Source organism: Lytechinus variegatus, chromosome 1 (genome assembly GCF_018143015.1).
Source record: "Lytechinus variegatus isolate NC3 chromosome 1, Lvar_3.0, whole genome shotgun sequence".
Lineage (NCBI taxonomy): Eukaryota > Metazoa > Echinodermata > Echinoidea > Temnopleuroida > Toxopneustidae > Lytechinus > Lytechinus variegatus.
Window position 1 is genome coordinate 32,697,495 of NC_054740.1, and position 7,412 is coordinate 32,704,906.

Here is a 7,412-nt window from a genome sequence, read left to right on the forward strand (position 1 = left end):
CGAGGCTAAGTACATGTATGAGGCTGGCCAGCCTGGTCTTGAGGACTCAATGATGATGTTTTTAATTATTTATAATCACATATTAAATTTCAGTATTTGTGAAATAATAATTTTTATCAATAAATTGTTCTTCAAAACGGCATCGCTAACCGGATGTATGTGATATATAAGCGGTTCAAGGGTCGATCAACCCTATTGTATAATTTGCGTTGTGTACATGTGATCGAGGGATCTACACGAGATCTGCCTGGTAAGAAACCTTCATTTTTTTACATTTTTATTGACCATTTTTTTATTAAACCTTCCTACACATCATTAGGTGTAGGAAGGTCTAAAAATTAATAAAATCATCAAAATCTACATGATTTTTACATTTAAAGATTGATTTCCTAGGGAAATCCATCTTTGTTTTGGTCAGTCTCTTATACATATATAACCAGGGGTTCAAGACTCCATGATGAAGAAGTATATGTCTAAATATTAATAAAACATCATCATGGAGTCCTCAAGACAAGGCCAGCCGTGCCGCGGCATAGACATAGTATGGCAGTGTATCCTATTGCCGGACACCTTTATTTCAGCGCTTTAAACATGACCACTAGAAGAAATACAATCAAGAAAAATTCGCACTTGCTATTCCAAATATTATGAAAATCATGAATATGATAAAATTATTTTATATTCATCAACCATTTTCTTTGCATCGCACTTGCAGCATACCCCTCCATGAAAAACAATAAATTTTGTGCCTGATCATGATTCCGGACGCGCGCCGGACAGGTAAAGATATTCTTAATTATAATGATATAAGAAAGAATTTGTGTGATTTTTTTCTTCCTATATCATATAATGAGTAAATTCTAGGTTTTTGTTTGCTTTTTTTACATTGAATATGAGCAGATGTTGGTAATATTTATTCGTGTTTGATAACTTCTTTTATTTTTTTTGTTAGCTGCATGTTCCATGGCACTTTCCATTATTATGCTCTTCGTATCGTGATGCTCATATCAGGTTCAATCAATCGCTGCCAATCGTCGACGGCTCTACTCATGGTAAACCTCGCGCACGGGTACCTTGAGTTGAGAAATAGCCGACGACAATCACCCACAATACACCTCACCTCAACATTTGATCGAAGGAGCAGATGAGATTGAAATTCGGCAAATCAGGCCCATATTTCCGTTAGAAAATATATCAATCGTTAATGCAAAACAACTAGGCCTATAGCATTTTCTGTCATTTTAGAGATACACATATGTAAATAAGGTAAAAGTTTGATTTTTCGCCTTTTTTTTGCAATCTTGTTCTATGTATTGCTCTTTGAAATTGAATTGCGGAAGTCTTACGGTACGAAATTGCAGTATGCGTGTCCAGAATCATAATAGTGTCCGGTAATATTCAATACGTGACTATACATGGACAGTATAGTTGCGTATTGTATTATCGGACACTATCATATTTTCAGACGCGCATATTAACCTGCATACGAAATCAATTTCGTACCCTAAGACTTCCGCAGTTCAATTTCACAGATCAATTCAAAGAACAAGATTGCAAAAACAAGGCGAAAAAATCTAACTTTTACCTTATTTTTATCTAAAATGACAGAAAATGCTTAAAATATCATATAACATAGTTTTGCATTTACAATTGATCCCAATTGATCTATTTTCTGATGGAAATAGGGACCTGATTTGCAGAATTTCAATCTCGTCCGCTCCATCGATGAGATCATCGATGGCTAGTTCTCAAGGTACCTGGTACCCCGGCTGAGCGCGAGGTTCACCTAGATAGAGAGCCGTCGACGATCGACAGCACATCGATAGAACTTGATGACTGTCACGATATGAACGAGAATTATACTTTATAGGAAAGTGCCATATCAAAAGCGCAATTAAAAAAAAAAAATTAGTTAGCAAACACAAATTTATTACAAAGATCTGCTCAGAATCGATATAAGAAAGCAAACAAAAATTAGAATTTACTCATAATATGATATATATATAATCAAGAATATTTTTACCCGTCTGGAATTATGATGTAATTTGTCACGCATGAAGATAGTTTTTCGCGGAGGGGTATGCGGCAAGTGCGGTGCAAAGAAAACCGTTGGAAAAATATAAAATACTTTCATCATATTCATAATTTTCAGAATATTTGGAATAGCAAGTGATAAGTTTTCTTGATTGTATTTCCTCTAGTTGTTATTTTAAAGCACAGAAAAAGGTGTCCAGCAATTGCCGTTTGTACTTGTAGGAAGAGATTTGTTTATCTAAATCACCAGAGCTTCCTTTCAAACTTTGTCTTTGTGTTAATAAAATGCTAAATTAAAAAAAATCATTTTGCATTTCGTGACTTACGGGTCAAAGTAATGATCATTGAATACTGATGACAACAATCAACGCAGCTTGGCAGGGACGACAGTGCAGTGATCAAATAGGTAATGACACACAATGTAATGCGTTGGACTGAAATGAAGATAAATCTGATGAATCCAGATACTGGTTGGATTAAATCTTCTGTCAAAACCCAACACCAAATCCGTACATGTTGCCAAACGCAGCTCAGTGGGGGATTTAAATGTCTCAGCTTCAAAAGATACTACTCGAGGGAGTTCAATCAATACTTATTAACATGACAATCAATTAATCCATCCGAACTCATCGTCCCGAGTCCACAGGCAGTGCAGTCCGCACGCTTTATCGGTCCGACAGGGTGTGCAAAGAAAAAGAGTGAACTCAACCGCAGATCAGGGGGGCGTTTCATCAATATTTTCGTCCGACAAGTTGTCAGATCTGACGACTTTCCTGGATTCTGATTGGTTGAGAAGCACTGTTACTATAGTAACTGTCGGATAAAACAGAACATTGTCGGATAAAACGTCCAAATTACATGTTTTATTTCGATGTTGAATGATGTATTTCTTAAATCCATCATAGACCAGAAATAATAGGGGGAAATTTGATATTGTGTCCCCTCGACCATTTTGAATAGGGGACGCGTCCCCCTGTCCCCCCTGGGATTAAAGGCCATGCATATTATTATTTTTTTTTAGAAAATGGCTCTATGGCTACATACGGTACTACCTGATTGAGGCTATAAAGAGTTTAGAGTCAGAATCGAGTGTCGATGCATCTCCGGATGGCGAGAAGGGGTAGAGACAATGTCCAAAATGTTTGATGCGCTCTGCACCAAATTATAAAGGGCCACGGAAGCAGGGGGGGGGGCTTCAGCCCCACTTTTTTCCAAAACGGTGTATAAAAACGTAATAATGACGATAATGATTGTGATTATTTGCATTTTATTTGCCCTTGTACCGCCAATGGGTACAGTAAAAAAAACAAGGAAAGATAGAAAAAAAGAGAAAGAAGCGAAAGGGGGAAATAGGAAAGAAAGAGGGGGGAGGGAGAGAAAGGAAAGGGAGAACGGATTGGTTGATCGTATCATTGTATGAACAGGATATTTTATAATCATGCCCCGAGCATAAGGGCGAGGCTCAATGCGTGATAAGGACAAAAAAGAGGGGACACACCATGGCGCACGCAGCAAAAATTTGCTTAATAATAAATCTCAGGCGAGCGAAGTGAGCGAGACAAAAAAATCACCTTTAACTTTGAGATTGATTTTGACATGGTATGCAGAAAATGACATCATATTTCTTATCTTCCTTTCCTTTCTTCCCTTTTATCATTTCTTTTTTGTTTTCGGTTGTAGAATTTTTTATTTTATTTATTTTTTTTGGGGGGAGTGCTATGCGGATCGGGTCCGGGGCAATGACGGCACCAAGTTTTTTAACCTAGGAGGAGGAAAAACAAACATTTTGGGGCCGGGGGTGGTGACACACAATCTCGAAAATGTAGTCCCTACTGAATTGTAAAGGGACCTGTTAAGGATTAGCTGTTTGCATTGATTGGGTCATGAAGATGAAATCTCACCAAATAAATAATGCACGCGCGAAGCGCGAACTGAAAATTTTTGATATCCGGGATGATTCCTGGTGGACGTTCTAAGCACTTTTTGTAATACTAATCATGAACTGAATGGCTATCTAATTAGCTGAAAATATTTCATTTATGAAAATTATGAATACGCAGGATATGTATCTCGCTAAAACGAATAATGAAAACTCTAATAACATATGATTTTTAAGCCCCATGTGAACGGATAATTTACTTATCTCAATCATTCATAACTGCGAGCGTGTAGCGCGAGCAACATTTTGAATTTTATAAAATGGCCTAAAGATTTATTTTATAGTGACCAAAATTGTTGGGAGCTAAATGCTAACGGTGAATGGAGGATAAAATTTTTAAAACTTAAAGAACAAAAAACATTTTTGGAGAATTATGACGTTTACAACACACTTTTTCTTCAAATTTCGGGGGGGGGGGGGCAACTCACTGGGGCCTCCCCATTCGGTGGCGCCACTGGTCTGGGGCGGAGCCCCCGGAACCTCGTGATATTTTTAAATATTGCAGATGGCCAATTTTCTTTTATCAAATCGCGGGTACATACACCACAATTATATTAAGTTCAACGCAGTTGCGGATAATAAACGAAATATGTTAAGGCACCACAACATAGCAAATGTGGAATAATTTGAAAAAGTCGCCAGCGAGCGAAGCGAGTTAGAAAATTTTGGCCTTTTAAAATGATTTTGAAATTAAATTCTAATTATGTGATAGTCGCTTTGGAAATTTAGTCGATCAATCAATAGCTTTGAAGTTAGTCACGCGATATTGTCTAAAAGAGACATTTTCGTTCATGAAAGTTTTATTGGAGGGGTATTACTCCTTGCTGATTAATTGAATTGAAAGCTACACATGCAAAAGAAAATGTCTCATGACAATCATTCAAAGATTAGAGGAGCTTTATACTCATATTTTATATTTTGACAATACATTTTCTATCGATATACGTCGACATCTTTTCTCCAAGATATGACGATCTACAACAAAAGGTTAAATATATTCATTCGACCCAACCCATTCTCATTTTTTTTTGTAAACTGATTACAAAAAAGAGTATGTGTAATGATTAGACTGATTCTAAAAAGAAAGAATGGGCAACCACTAAACATATTTTGTGCAAATGAAAGAAAAATACATGTGTCACTCAGCTTTCGGAATATTTTATTGGCGGAGGAATGAGGACTGAGTATAATCTGATGAATAAGATCTGCTCTGCTCATGAGATGCTTTACCGTGTTGCCCCCTAAATGTGCATGCACCGGGTCAAGCTAGTGTTTATCTGGTTGCCCGAGTCGAATTCTACAAGTTAGGATACGTGGCTACCCTGGCTAGGCCGTCGGGATATCCCTGGGGCCGGCCCCTTGAAAAAATACTTTTTTAATTAAAAAATGCTCTAAATAGACCTTTATTCCCTTTAATTTTGTTAATTTGAGCCCCTAAATGTGCATGCACCGAGTCAAGCTAGTGTTTATCTGGTTGCCCGAGTCGAGTTCTACAAGTTAAGATACGTGGTTACCCTGGCTAAGCCGTCGGGATATCCCTAGGGGTCCCTCGAAAAAAAATCAAAAATTAAGAATTTCATTCCCTTTTATTCACTGATCTTGTCCCCTAAATGTCCTCGTAATAGGGCAAGCCAGTGTATTTATGGTTGCCCAAGATGTGCTGCACCTGTTAAACCCCCTATTTAGCTTTGAAAGCCCCTAATTTTTTAATATCGAAAATTAACCAAATTCACACGCGTTTGAATATCGAACCAACTTCACAGTTTGAATATCGAATATCCAACCAACTTCCTGCCGGTGTTAATGCGTGCAGGTGCAAGCATCTTGTCAGATCATCTCATCTAAAAGATGTCGACATGATGAGATCCGAGATCTTGTCATCTCATCATCTCTTCTAAAAGATGTCAACATGATGAGATCCGGGATCTTGTCATCTCATCATCTCTTCTAAAAGATGTCAACATGATGAGATCCGGGATCTTGTCATCTCATCATCTCTTCTAAAAGATGTCATCATGATGAGATCTGGGATCTTGTCATCTCATCATCTCTTCTAAAAGATGTCAACATGATGAGATCTGGGATCTTGTCATCTCATCTTCTCTTCTACAAGATGTCAACATGATGAGATCTGGGATCTTGTCATCTCATCATCTCTTCTACAAGATGTCAACATGATGAGATCTATGCAGTATTGAAACTCCTTACTTTTTTCAAGTTGTAAAAAAATCTGGAAAATAAGACAAACCATGTGGTTTCATGAAATGCAGAAAGGTTTGAAAATGTAGAATCGCATTTCTTTAGAAAAAATATTTTGTAGAATTACAAGTGACAGTTGTCGCACATATCATGTACAATACATTTTATATGAAAAATCATAACATTTTAGCCCCATAATTTACACAAACATTTTCATTCATTCATTGTTTAAGTAGTGTAATTGAAATCATCAATTAATTCACTAAAATATAACTTCACAGAAAACCTCAAGCTTTTCAGCTCGTAAAAATGCTGTGAATCATTGTACATTTCCCATCATGAAAAAAATGATAATTGCTCCCGATTGTATATATTGAAGTTACCTAATTATATTGTCCTGAATGACTACTTATTAAAAGTCTTCTCATTGAAAAGAAAGAATTTAGGGGCAATGCTACCTTTCTGATTGATAAAAAGTTCATTGTTTTATTTAGGCTGTCCAGTACAACACGCAAGGGTCTGTTCAACACACAAGCGTCCCGTACGACACACAGTGTCTCGTACGACACATTATTTTTTTTTATGATATATTGACAGAAATATTAAGCCAATAGCGGTTTCTAACATAATGAATGTCTTTAGTTTGACAGGATTATCATTATCATCAGCCAAATAAAGTGACTGAAGAAGTCAAAGAGACATAAAGTAAGAAAGTTTGGCTTCAATTTAGAAATGTCCCGTACGACACATTTTGAGTGTCCTGCCGTGTACGCCACAATGTTCTTGAAAATTGGAATTTGCTTTATTTATTCATGAATATTTATTTTGCTTTCTTTCATAGATATGTTTGTTCTTGGGTATTGAATATCAATTTGAGTTCAGTTTCTATGAAAATTATCTGCCCAACTCACATACTTTAGAGTACAATTTCTAAAAAGTCACTTTTTCTGCGTCCGTACGACACATTACTATTTTAAATGTGCAATATACATGATGTGAATCCAAGTTAAGTATTGGTTTTCCTAACACTCTGGCTGGTAGTACTTGATGATCACCCTTAGTTACTGGAATATTTTTTGTTTTTCTGTAAAAAAACCCGTCAAATGTTCTCTAAATTTCCCGTACGACACGTATGGAATAGCTGCCATTTCTTTCTCTGTTATTTGTTGCCTCAGCTCTTTTTACATGCATGCATGGCACCATGCACTCTTTCTTATTCAGGTAAATTTTAGAATGTTAA

At 36.6% G+C, this 7,412-nt stretch overlaps 1 protein-coding gene across 2 annotated transcripts in view; it reads right to left on the reverse strand.

Moving 5' to 3' along the window:
- The window catches only part of LOC121411679 (amidophosphoribosyltransferase-like), a 30,256-nt gene that overhangs the window by 17,773 nt on the left and 5,071 nt on the right, over nt 1-7,412 (reverse strand). Inside the window, exon 1 of one of the 2 annotated variants that reach the window (XM_041604504.1) lies at nt 2,361-2,635. The exons of the other annotated variant lie outside the window; for it this stretch is intronic. The gene's annotated coding sequence lies outside the window, so the exon portion shown is untranslated. Of the gene's footprint in view, nt 1-2,360; nt 2,636-7,412 lie in introns of those variants that run through there. 2 annotated transcript variants of the gene reach the window in all.